The 11,711-nt window shown below is 37.7% G+C and overlaps 1 pseudogene; it reads left to right on the forward strand.

Annotated features, from left to right (window-relative positions):
• LOC139728462 (corticotropin-releasing factor receptor 2-like) overlaps positions 1-10,829 on the forward strand; it is a 73,167-nt pseudogene extending 62,338 nt beyond the window's left edge.
• Positions 10,830-11,711: the final 882 nt, after the last annotated feature.

Here is an 11,711-nt window from a genome sequence, read left to right on the forward strand (position 1 = left end):
AGCTCGCTTTGCGATAAAAGTCTTCATTTGTAAGCAGAGAACAAGCGGTCGACAATAATATGGGAGTAATCAACGGATCTCGACAGAAATAAAAGCAAACAAGTAAAGAAACATAATCGAAAACGGACAGACAGAAAGTCTGGGTGCAATAAAACAGACATTTAGAAAATAGAAGAGATAATAATTATCAGAATTTTGCCATGCTTAACACACACACAAAAAAAAGCGTAGTGAAGGTTTTTATAGGACTACAACAGTTACTATTTTATATCAGTCGAAGGTGACGTTCATTATTATCCCTCTCTATCTGGAATTCAACACTCATTTACTCGTTCTGTTCGATCTCTCACGTCTTTACAGTTTTGCCTGCCATGCTCGTGTCCATCTGGGCCATCGTGTCTCATTTTACGAGTGGGTGAGTAAAGAGCGCCACCATTCGTCCTACTACGAAATCAAAATGAATAGCGATGAAAACTGAGGGTAACGTCTACGTACATGTGACTGCTCCCAAGAACATAATTATTATTGTAGACATGTTTAACCCTTTCTGTGCCACTTAGTCAAAATGTGCACAAATTTTACATATTATAAACCTACGGACAGGAAATAAACGTGACAGACAGAGGGTTAAAGGAATGTTCTAGTTTTGGTGGAGATGAGGATAAGCTTTTACATTATATTTTTTTACAAAATACTCATCCAAAAACAACGTAAAAGAAAGCGATCTAATAAAAAGAGGTTCCACTCATTCTTGCTTTGTTTCGAATATCTCAGCCATTTCAAAACCAATTTCTATCAAATAAACGTTGAATGCCTTTTGTAATTACATGCCCTTTCATATACGAGGTTTCTCATTATCTCACCCCTCCCCCTCCGAAAAAAAGTAAGAAACCTGAAGCCCAGGGGCCCGTTTCATAAAACTTGTCATCAGTGACAAGTTGTCATAGATGTGACAAGCTACTGAAATCCTTGCATCTGATTGGCTGAGAGCAAATTTGTCATAGATACGTGGCAGTTGTCACTGATGACAAGTTTTATGAAACGGGCCCTAGGTCTCAACCAAAACTTTCCCATCCCTTCAATCTACAAAGCCAAGTTTTTGCTAGTACCATTATCAGTACGGGTAATGCTGTAATAACGCTTATCTTTACAATATTTTTTATTATATTTCTTATATTGCCTCAATGAACTGCCTTGCCCTTAAATATAATTTCACAACAAAGTAGGTATTGCAATGGACAAGTTGAGTGCCATTCAACCCGTTTAGCGGTTGTTGTTTTGTTTCAGTTCAGTTTGCCTTCCTTTTTTGTTTGTTGAAATGTTTTGTGTTGGTTTTGCTTTATAACGCAGTTTCTCTTTTTTGCTTTGCAATGTGGAGCTCAAACATGTTAGATACCTTCCATTTTCCTTTTTTTTTTGTTGTTGTTGTTTTTCTTTGGAATGACAACTTGTGGATTCTGTCAATGGTAAAGGCGTTTAGGTTGTTTTGCTTTTCTTTGCAATTTGCTCGAAGATTGAAACATCGATTTTTACCACTTGTATTTGAGCAAGTAGTAGGTAAATAAAACAAGCTCTACGAAGTCCAAAATTCTCTAATCACATTTACTTTGGAGACTAAAGCAGAGCAACCATTTTAGTTCATTATTCTTCTTATTATAATCATCATCATCATCATAACTATTATTTTTATTGTTATCATCTTCATTATCATTATTGTTGTTGTTATTATCACTATACTTTTTGTTTTCCTTTCCAATATATTAGCATGAGAATCAACATAACTTCGATTACAAATTGATTCGTTGTACTCAAGTGCTTCCCTGGAATGACGTAGCAGGCACTGAACATTGATGGCGCTATTTTCGTGGTTTTTTTTTTTCTCTCTCCCTCTCTTTCTCTCGATTGATCAACAGGGAGTTTGCGGGTTCCTTGGCAGAAAACGGCAGTATCCAAGACTATGTCTGCGTAATAGGTCCCATAGGACTGGCTCTATTTGTAAGTAATTGCTTGAATGAAATGTGCGTTTATTGTGTGGTAAGGTGACTTCATTTCTTTTTTTTTAATCAAACGTGTTTCCTCTCTTTTGTTATATTTGATTGTAAAGAAAAAGCACACACACACAAGGACTTCCTAAACAAAACATGAAAAAAAAAATCATGTAGTTTGAACACCTTTCGCCAAAAAATAAGATTTCATATACGCTATTAGTACATTTATACACTCTGGTATTGGTAAAAATAATGCATGATACTAGTATTATAGTAACAAGAACGATTAAAAAAAAAAGGTCTTCACAATTTTATTAGTAAGAAGTCGTGGCATAGTGGTAACGCAGTTGTTGTAGTGGTAACGATATCTTTACTGCTGTTGTTAGTGCATTCGTGAAATAAACTGCAACTGAATAATCTTTTAAAGGAGGGTCAATTCATCGGACGACATTACAGACAAATTGATTGAATGATCTGGATTCCTACCTCCCGTACCAAGACCTCTAGGCCAATACCTTTGTTCCAAGATGGAAATTGAACGAATTATTATCATACAAAATAAGGTATTGTGTTTGAGTGGTGTGTGTCCCAGGCGTCGTACTGTGCCAGCCGACACGAGAAATTAGTGCGTTTCAGTGAAAATAAATTGTGTCTCTGATCCTGTAGTTAAATGTTGCCTGTTTGCTTTCCTTACGTAAACCATTGCAAGTGAGTCCTCTTTTTCTTACATTTTATTCTTTTTTTAATCTACTCTTCCGCTCCTTCACTCCAGATAAACTGCATTTTCCTGTTCAACATTATGCGCTGCTTGTGTAAAAAATTACGTGAACAAATGCGAAACGAGGAACAGCAGTCATGGTAGGTGAAAAGAATACATAGGAGTGATATTCAGAAACAAGACTAATGCACTGATGTAAATGTAAAAATTTTATAATGATTTGATTTCAAAAGAAACCGGTATGAATGAGGATTTTTATCATTTCATCTAATGTTTGGTATTGATGAGGAAACAAAACATAAAACATGTATCAATTTTCTGTTTTTATGTTTGAAGTATTTTATATGTGTGTGCAAATTTCAAGATCGCCATCCAACTTTGAGGCATTTCTGGTTTTTGTAAAAATGAAACAAAATATTGAAAAGAAAATTGCCGAAAAGAAAGACAAATTACCGAACCATTTGAATAAATGGACAATCCAACTTAACCCTCCATAATGTTTTTTTTTTTTTTAAATTGTACGCCCGTTTTGTGTGATGATATATTGTAATATTTGATAATTTTATAAATAACACCCAATTCCCACAAGATATTGACAGCTGAAACTTCGGTATAACCAATATTCTGTATACTTAGCATGTGATTTGTTGACCTTGCTGATATTGACTTTATGTGTACCTTTTGTAAATAATGTAAATACATTGTATGTTGTTTACCTGTTGGTTTACATCCAATAAAAAGTTATTAAAAAAAAACATTTTATAATGGCCGCACAAGTTTCACTCTCACACTCTTCCCTCGGTTTTGATAATTACAGTATTTTTTCTTTTTTTCATAAGGACTATGATTTCTTGTGGCTTCGACGATTAGAGCAGAATTGCCTTGGAAGCAAAAGCAACCGCATTCATTCCAAGATGATTCCGTACAAAGACAGACATAATCTATAACACTTTGAGATCTCTGAGATTTCATCTGCTGAAGAACAAAAAAAAATGTATGGGATAATGTTAATGATATCTTTAAAAAATATCTTTGTAACAAGTGCAGTATCAAAGGAACAACATTTTATTTTGCACTATTTGATGATTATTAAACTTTCCTTAAAAAAGAATATAAATGACGTTTATCTGTTTTTTTGATTCAAACTTCTGATTATTTACAGCTGCGGTACACAGCAATAAACAACTGTAATGATTGTTATTAGTCACGTACGAAATACATGCATCATTATTTACATGCCCAGTTTAAACATACTTCTCCTGTAATCAACCATCGATTTAGGCGAGGTGCCAAAGCGACCATGGTGCTGGTCGTGCTCCTCGGCGTCCACTACGTTGTCTTCCTCATCATCGTCCCATCGTCGAGTCGCAGCTGGGCATCACCGTCACGCTCGTGCTCCAGTACATCAACACGCTGCTGACGAGCACGCAGGGCCTGCAGGTCTCCGTTATCTACGTCTTTCTCAACAGCGAGGTACGGCAAAGCCTCCGTAACACAGCCTCCAGCTCCATGCTCTAACAAAACCAAAACTCACGCACAAAGCGGCCTTGAATAGCTCCCCGCCCGCCCGCCCGCCACCATGCGTTCAATTAACAGGGTATTAACAAACAATCGTTTCATTTCATTCCGACACACTCGTCATCCGTGTTGCTAAATTTTCATTGTCGTCTTCGTGATCAACGTCGTCATCTTCATCCTAATCATACTCGTCATCATTATCTACGCATCCATCTATCGCGTCGTTGCCATTGTCGTTGCGCTTACTTTTCATATTATTTTTATTTATCAATTCTTATTGTCACGATTTTAATCATTCCACTCGCTCATCACGAATTCATATTATCACCTTTCTCATATACTGCATTTATTGAAACATTCATTATACGTACTTTGTTTCTTTCTTTCTCCTGAAGTCGTAATCTTGCTTGTGTGCACTTCCACTTTCTATGTATTAGAATCATATTATTCATTTTCTACTATTCATCATTTGCTTTGCGTTCACTTTTTTTTTTACTTTATCTTGTCAAAATCGATGGTTTCACACAACGAGTTCCTCCAAGAGAATAATTAACTTGGTTTACTTTTGCCGTTTTTAATCTACTTTTGGGCAGTGAATGTCTCGTGATGTAAACTTGAACTTTTTACGAAATGGCCCTTCAAGACAAACAACATAACATATCTTCCAAAAAACTGCAAGATTTTTTTTTTTTGTACTTACATTGCACGATGAAAATGTCTAGTCGCAGTGAAATGAACTGCGAAGAAATTGTTTCTATGCATAATCATACTCAGGAATAAAGAAACAAAAATTAAAAATCCAAACAAACAGGTAAAAAAAAGGGGGGAGGGTCCGCGTGCTCTCTTGTATTAGAACGCTCATAAGCATTCCTGCTGGAAAAACAAAAACAAAACCAGAATGTTTGTCACTGATGAAAAAAAAAATGTTTTAGTAGCTGCAGAAAAAGGTCTCTTCATTTGTGTAACTGATAGCGAAAAAAGATTATCTTTAACAAAACAAACAAGCAAACAAATAGACAAAACAATCTAACCATTGAAGGGTTTCATTGCAAAATGGGCTAAGCGCCATTTTTAAATATTTTGAAATATGTCCATTGTCAGATAGAACGAAATAAACATTTCCGGTGATACCTCACTTGTAACATAAGGAATATTCTAGAAGTTATGATTGAAAATATTGCATATTTTTATTATTTTCTTTGTTGTAACAACTTTAATCACAAATATCTCAACTTAACAAGAATGGAGTTAGCTCGTGCTGCGATGAAATCTTTCAATTATAAATTTGAAAATAAAAAGAGAAGACTCCCGTAATATTAAGATCAGGTCAGTAAACATTAGAGTGTCCGTCTTCATCTTCTGTCAAAGGAAACTTCTCAAAGAAAAAAAAACAAGCGAACAAAAACAAACAAATCTTTCTCTGTTGGGGGGGGGGGGGGGGGGTCGTCGAGGTACAGTAAAAATGAAACAGAAAAAAACAAACACAATTAATCTTACCCGTTGAGGACGAGTCCCGAGTATACTCGGGCAGGTGTCTATGGGAAATGCGTGTTGTATAGCAAAATCAGCCCGTCCTCAACGGGTTAAGAAGACGAAAAAGACATATTCGTGGAAAAAATTCAGAATTAAGTTGTTGCTTCGAGGAAAAAAGAAACACCAAAAATTGAAAAATAAAATCATCTGCGCAACTCCAGAGGGTATCTAAGCGTGAACATTTGATATGATTCTAGGAGGGATATTTTTCATCACGTGTGTATTTATTCTGCTTGGAAACTCGTCTTTACTTTATAAGCATTTACTATCGTGTGCATCTTTTCTGTCTTCATCCTTATGTAACCACTCTGTTGACACAATAATCCTCATTCACAACGACATTGGAACTGTTATCGAGTCATGCAGGTGCCAAGCTTCATTGGTCTAAACTGTTGTAGATAATCACGTGGGTACACTATCTGGGACATGTCCTAATTATTGCCGATTATATAGACTTCTGTTTTACAGTGTTCGGTAAATCTCTCAAAATGTTTTTTTTTTACGGTATCACTCCTTTTCCGATGTTGTTACGCACTCGTGATTCTACATCACGTTGTTCTCTATCCACTAATTCTATTTACCCGCTCTAATCCCCCACCACTTTATTTCTCAATTCATTTATTGCATTTCCCCTCGTCGCATCTTTCTGTCATAAAACATTATAGTGTATCTCTCCTTTTCTCCCACTCCCCATCCTTCCTTTTTTATAACTCTCTTGCACAATTTTGCTGGTGTTACTTTAAAGGGGATGGCTAGTAACTGATCAGTGGGAATCAGTGGAATTGCTTGGGGATGATTGTTCCAATTCTTGTGGGATTCATTTAAGAGTACAATCTATTGTTGTGTGAAAATTATTTGCGTCAGAACGGTCTCATATTCAAGTAATGTGCAGTTTAATGCCCCGTCACTGTACAGGCATGCTAACTTGGAAACATTAAACTGCACATTGCTTGAATATGAGACCATTCTGAAGCAAATAATTTTCACACAACAGTAGATATACTCTTAAATGAATCCCACAAGGATTGGAACAATCATCCCACAGCATTCCCACTGATTCCCACTGATCAGTTACTAGCCATCCCCTTTAAGTACAAGGTTTTATACATCAGGACGCCCTACGTAAAACTTCACTTTCAGCGTAATGTTTTACATTTTCATTATTCATAAAATGTAGTTTTGTCATCATGTTAACCCCATTATTATCGTTTTGTTTGTTTGTTTGTTTGTTTTTGTTGAGTGTGTGTGTATGTCCCATCCTTTCCACACATTTTTTTTTCCACCTAATCTTTTGCTGCAGAGTATCCTATTGTTTTGGCGATCAAGTAACTGTCATTTTACCTCATTTTAAAACAAAACAAAACGAAACAAACAAAGCTAATTATGGGACGTCTTGCCGACATTCTCGGCCCAATAGCTGCAAGCGTCATCCTCTATATAAAGAAAAAAAAGGCAACATTGATAACTGGTAAAACATACAGAGAGCGACAACATAGTTATACCGAGAGTATGGCCAAGAAGTGTAACTCCTGCGCTTGTCATGGTATGACGTAATCCGTAATAATTATCGTTGACTTGCGGAAAGCCAGTAAAGACTTAATGCTGGTAACACAAAATCGTCGTACATCATTACACAGTGTTTGCTTTTACATACAAGAGAGATAAGTTTCGAAACGTTTTCAGCGATAATGTAAAATGCTTTGCGGAAAAAAAGTGGTAGCAAGTAGGACCCTATATTTTTTTTTTTCACAAGGGCTGCTAATATCTATAAGAAAACATGAAATAAAATATTTATGTAGACCTAGACAAAACAGCAGAACTTCGTAGAAATTTTCTATGATATGGGTTTGCAATCAAATGGAAATAGGTATACACATTTTTGTGTGTGTGCTGCCATGCGGGGCGTCGCGACGCGTCGCTTCGCCACTCTGTCCGACAAAGCGAGATTATTCGCTCTTGGCCGATTTCTCAAGTTCGCATTCTATTTCTCACCTTTTACATTCTCTCAAAAACATGGCCCTTAAGTCGCACTCCCAGGCGCTAAATAGCACGTGTCTTATTTTGTTTGTCTAATGCCATGCAGACAATTCGAATGCTTAACGTGGTCGTCCGTTATTTCCTTATCAGTTTATACAATGGAACTGACATGGTACTGGTATCTTTTCATTGTGGACAATGTGTAGCCCTTCTATTTAATTTTGTTGTGTTTTATTAATCCGTTTTTGTATCAGATACCCAGCTAATCAATTATTATCCAATCACTTACTAACATTTCTCTCTCTTTTTTCGTTTGCGTTCGTGCATGCGCATATTCAATCTTCACCATCTGTATAAAATATCTAATTGTCTCCTAGCGTGTAATTGTAGACCTACTAGTATTTCTTTTCTTTCTTTTTGTAGTAACGAACTAATTTATGATGAAAATAGTGAGGGGATCTTTTAAAAGTGACTTGCTATCAATTAAGCATGGTTACTCTGCCTCTATTGGCGATAATGATAATAAATAATGAATTGGACGTGATAACTTTTTTTTTTACATGACAACATCTATTACAATATTGAATAAAAACAGAAATAAATTGCTCTGATTGTCACGGTTGTCCTACTCGAACTCATACCGCACCAACGTTGTTTTTTTTTTCTTACTCACGAAACCTGGTGTGGATTAAATGTTGTATAACAATTACGTTAAACAAAGTAAAAAGTGGATCCGATTTCTAATGTTCAAGTCAAGTACCGATGACATGGTTCCGGCAAAGATAAACCATTTAAAATTTGAGCAAGCAATATGTCTGCATTTTTTTTTTCATGTTATGACTTAACAACAGTGCATGGATATGGATAATGTTCACCATACATCACGCATGTAATATAATGATTATTATTTTTTACATCTTTCTTCTCCCACAGGTCAAATCGTCAATCAAGCGCACTGCAGTGAAGCTTATGCGAAAGCAAGACTGTCCGTGTATGAGGCGCCGACTTGGAGGCCGCCAACGGAACTCTTCGTACTCGCGGTGGTTCACCGACGAGAACACGTGTTTGAGCACCCTCCGGTCCAGTCCCTCTCGCCATCCGAACGGCGGCCGAATCAACTCCGACATGGCCGCGTCGCTGAACGGGGGCATCAGCGGGAACGTGGAGAAGCAGCCGTGCCCACCCGTCTCCACCGCCCCGGCCCACTCGCCGATCAAGGAGAAATCGGACGAGTTCGAGAAATACGAGCTCGGAACCATGACTGAAAAACCCCCAATTGACAAGGAAGCGGAGAAACAATGCGCATCGCCCGCTCAGGAAGATATTCCACTGCTGAAGAATAGACGCCAGGGTTCCGCAAGGCTGGACAATGGGAACAGCAACGGAAGCCCCCAGACGGGCGTGCGCGCAGCGGGAGAGGTCAAGTACCCGGATGATACCCCAGCGAAATCGAACGAAACGCAACACTTAACGGCGCATCAACTTGTGTGCTGAGACACTCATATAAATAATACTAACAATGCGCTTGAGAAGATGATTATGGTCGCTAGATCACGTTGTCTATTTTTTCTCCCCAAAGAACAGGATTCGTCCTGCATGCCTTCAATCGGTAAAGGCTGACACCAGAGAAACCAATGAACTATATAGCATGCTCGCTTTGATAGTCTGGTATCATTCTTATCAATTCATCCAATGTCCAAAATGAGGAAATCAAACGGTGGTTGATAATTTTACAATTTGTCCGACATTTCCTCCTGAACGCATGCGCAGAAAACAAGTCTAATGCACCGTCCCTTTCTGAGATCGTTAGTTTGGTTCTATCATCGCCGTTACAAGACTATTATGGCATGCTTACCTTGAAGCCACTGATCAACAAGCGCAGCTCATCGTATTAAACACGTGGACGTCAACGTCGTCCCGAGAGCAGATTAAACCGGTTTACTCTGAAACAAAAACAACAGAAAATAGCAACCGGAAATCGTCTGCTGCGAACGCATGGTAAATGAACAGGAGCACCAGTATGAACACATTTACAAAACGACAACGTTGTACTTCTTTTTTTTTATTGGAATTCAAAATGGATGCCAACACTGAACATGTTACCTTGTGCTGTATTCAAGACTTCTTCAAACGTTTGTCAAAAAAAAAAAAAAATGTTGCACTGTCAGCTTCCAGTACACATCATCATACTTTGAACAATGTGAAAGTCGTGGATACTTTGATGTTATGTCGTCATAGATGATATTTGATAATATGCATCGAATGGTTGCCTTTATACTAGGCAAGCCAAAAGCCAGCTCCTTCTAACGTATGCATTCACTTCGGATCATTATTGCGATTTTTTAAATCTTAGGTCAATGCCAGGAGTGGTTATGAATATGCATGAGGAAGACTGATTGGCTGCTAGCGTAACCTCACTGATCTTTCGAAATTTGTCTACCGTTGTCTGGCTTGTGATCAAACGCATGCTGTATCGAATGTGTTTGTTTGTCTTCTGTTTTAATGCAAGATCCACATCAATGCCTACAAATTTGATTTATTCCTTGTCGTTTGTTTCACATCTACCAATCATGGAAGAAGCGATAGTATCAACACGGGCAACATCATCATACACCACAAGCGACACCCTAATCACAGGTCTTTTGTCTCAAAATGATAAAGATGCCTTCTTAAAATATGTTGCAATGTCCCATTAAAGGTAATCAATATACATTCAAACGTCAAGTGTGACACATCTTTAAATACTGCAGGTGAGCTGGTATTGTCTGAGAGAACTAACTCCTTCTGCATTAATTAATATCCCTTCTTGATTAACCCCGACATTCTTTCACAAAATGGAACACCCCAGTTTTAAGATATTGCCCATAAAGAATGCGTGTATCTTCTATGACGGAGTCCTTGATCCGACTTTTCACAATTCATCCGTCTGTTTACATGTACAACCAGTATACAAGATACAAGTGGCGCTGTACGAACGTGACCTAGCACGTCACACAAATTTTTTGGCCAAACTGTAGTAATTTTTTTTTAAATTTTGACCAGAGTTGATTGATGGCGTTCTCAACGAGTCTGAAACGCGTCCGAGATTTTCAAGAAGGCCTTTGACACTTAACACTTGGCACTTGACACCACATCATATTTTTAGGCACATGAATGTTGCCAAACTCAAGTAACTTTATGTACACCCTAAAACTTGAAAGGTCATACGATGTGTTGTTATCTACACTCTGAAATATTATAATCGTCTTTGTGTATGCATGGTTCGTTCAACATGTGTCAGATCATGAAAGCTAATGCTGTCGTAAGAAATTTTACCTGTGAATACTCAAGTGAATTTTCTTGTTAATGTCGCTTTAAAGAACATCGATATTTGAGCGAATACTATGCATATCAATACTCAATATTTGCTGATATGCTTTACAAAAGATATCACAGGCTCTGGTGTTAACCGAAGGTTTGACAATTGAAAGTGAAATCATTCATGTATGAGTGTTGACGGAACTGAATCATGAAAAAAAAAATTGAGAAGAAGATATGAGGAATGCATCGATAGTTTGCTTTTGACGTATCCGACCGGGCAGCACATCCGCTATGAATACTGCGGTGTCCCATGCGCACGCGTAAGGTGAATGCACGATGATGTAATTGCTCGCACACAGGCCGCAATATCTAGGGCTATCATGCGTTCACCATACGCATGCGCGCATGAGACACCGCAGCTATGGCTGATATGCTGCCAGATCAGATCAGGTGTACAGGTAATTTACTCTAATGTCACCAAGGAATTTGAAAGGTATAACATACCAATTGTTATTAATTCATTGCGCATGACTTTGTGAGCTATTGCTGCGACAAGTTATAGTGGTCATTTTGAGTCCACGTGTATACTGCAAGAGGGATTGGCCTCTGCATGTATTTTTAACACATTTTCTAGGGGTGATTATCTTCCTTTCATTAACTTTATGTGAGATACCAAC

The sequence above is a fragment of the Diadema antillarum genome, unplaced genomic scaffold (assembly GCF_040938485.1).
Source record: "Diadema antillarum isolate AM-2024a unplaced genomic scaffold, OU_Dant_1.0 seq00000181_RagTag, whole genome shotgun sequence".
In the NCBI taxonomy this organism is placed as follows: Eukaryota; Metazoa; Echinodermata; class Echinoidea; order Diadematoida; family Diadematidae; genus Diadema; species Diadema antillarum.